The following is a 2361-nucleotide window of genomic DNA, read 5'->3' on the forward strand; positions in this document are numbered from 1 at the left end:
GGGGAGGAAGGGGAGGTTTCCCCCCCCCCCCCCCCGTCTTACTCCCAAGCCACTGAAAACACTGCAGATAACATCTCCAGGACACCCCTCTTCCTTGTCGGGCTTTGCCATGCTCCAGTTTGGAAGCCCTGGCCTCTCTTGCACTTGAGAGCTCTTTTTTGGAAAGACTGCAGTCAGAGCGGTCTTGGATGCTGCGTGGACAGGAGGGTGTGCATTTCAAAATACATCAGCACCATTTTCTTGATTCAGCCCCTGTAGTCACTATTTTCCATCACCAAAGGTCTATTTTTTAAAAATGCTTGACAGAGCACAGTAATGTAGTACCAATATAATGATCCACTATTCCCACACAAGGGTTCCCAGGTTCCATTTTTTAAAAGATAAGTATCTAACCCTTTTCCTTACTGATTTATAAGGGGAAACATGCAGCCTGAAGCATTCCCCTTATAACTCTGCAACAAAAAAGGCCTAGAAGATTACTTTTTGGATGAAAGCTGGGAATCAGTAGATCTCTGCGGTAGATCATTATAATGGTATAGCAATCTGTCAGTTAAGCAGCTCTTTGAGAAGCATTCTGGTGGCGTGGGGGGAAATAGCTGCTGTGGATCGCTGAGGCAAGAAAAGCACAGTGAAAACTGATGTAAAGATGCTCTGTTGCTAATGTGTATACCTCCGCATTCCCAGCCGCAAGAGCTCTGTGGAAAGATCATGGTTGTGTGGAAACAGCCCATGTTCCGAGGCTTTGAACGAAGCTACTCCAGGCGCTGCCCTCCTAAATCCACATTTTTTCTTTTTTGTTTGTTTTCTTGCATTGTTCCCACTTCTTGCCTTCTCCCATTCCTTGTAGTTCTCCTCCCACACACACACACATACCCAGGGCCAGCTCGAGGTGTTTCTGCGCCCTAGGCAAGCTGCCTTGTGGCGCAGATGCCAACCTCCCGGTGGGGCCTAGATACCTGGAGACCTGGAGCCAGCCACCCTTTTGCTGCTGCCACCACTGCCTCCTCCCCCCTCGCCACCACCACCAAAGGGGGGAGGAGGGGGGAGGCACAGCTTGGCGCCCCAGCCAGGGCCCGGCGCTCTAGGCAAATGCCTAGTTTGCCTAGTGGGTGAGCCGGCCCTGTGGGGGGGGGGGTTTTGGGCACTCGTGATGAACTGTGTGTGTCTGTCTTTCACAGCACTTGCATACAGTGACGTCCACATGGGAAATCTGTGTGTTCTCTGCACCAGACTTCTCCAGTTGGAGAAGCCGTTCCCCAGCTAAGCAGAAAATGTGTGACCGCTCTCCAAAGCAGGCTTGTCTCTTTGCACCACTCAACTGATGTCCGGCCATATCAGTGAGCAGCCCAGGCACGGCGGGAGCCAGTGAGGGTCCATTTGGGCCCGATGCATCCAGTAGGGGGGCCAAGGAGCCATAATGGGCTTTCCCTGCAGTGGATGTTTGCCAACCTTCATGGCCCCCTGACCGGTCAAAGAAGTGTTTCAGATTTGCATATATCATGTCCCTGGGCGCTTTTTTTGTAGAAAAAGCCCAGCAGGAACTCATTAGCATAATAAGCCACACCCAACAGCAGAAACTCGTTAGCCTATTAGGCCACACCCCTGACCACACAGCTCATTAGCCTATTAGGCCACACCCTATGCCTTCCCTTGGCTTGCCTGGGCACCCCACGGCTGCAGGGAACCTGGGCAAGCCAACCCTTGTAGGGAAGGGAAGGCAGTTTGAAGCCAGCCGGAACTCCGTTCCTGTGCGTTCCTACCCCAAAGTAGCCCTGTCATGTCCAGTCTGTTACATGCCTGATTGTCATTTAGCATACAAAAAAGCATAAAAATTAGCATAAAAATAAAAAAGCATTAAAAATCTCTCTACATAAAAATGGCAGCGCTCTGGTCAGGCCCAGGGGAAACTTAGATTTTTTTTAAAAAAAACTGAGGTGGGGCAGAGTCACACCTGATCAAGAATCTGGAACAGGATGCCTCCCCCCCCCCCCCCGGGGGCCACCGCCCCCCCCCGGTGCGCAACGCTGATCATTTCTACTCTTTTTATAGCTGAGGGAACCTCATGCACCCGACAAGGGAGGGTATGAATAGGGGTAAGTCTGTGATACTGTGATAACTGATATTGGCTCTTCTTTCTGCAAGGACCCCTAAACAACCTGTGGAAACAAAACAAGTGGGCTTTTTAAAAAAATTAAAGTTGGGGGAAAGTTGGCAAAACCAGAGACTTGGTGGTTACTGTTTTTGGAGCCTCATACTTGTTCTTTAGAATGGTATTAATATATAAAACCTCTGACTTTACCAAGGTGTCTTTGTGCAGAAGCTCTTTTCTTTCTGAGGGTGGCTCTTGTGGGGTTCCTGCTG

The sequence above is a fragment of the Gekko japonicus genome, unplaced genomic scaffold (genome assembly GCF_001447785.1).
Source record: "Gekko japonicus isolate JY-2015 unplaced genomic scaffold, Gekko_japonicus_V1.1 scaffold3768, whole genome shotgun sequence".
NCBI classification, from domain to species: domain Eukaryota; kingdom Metazoa; phylum Chordata; class Lepidosauria; order Squamata; family Gekkonidae; genus Gekko; species Gekko japonicus.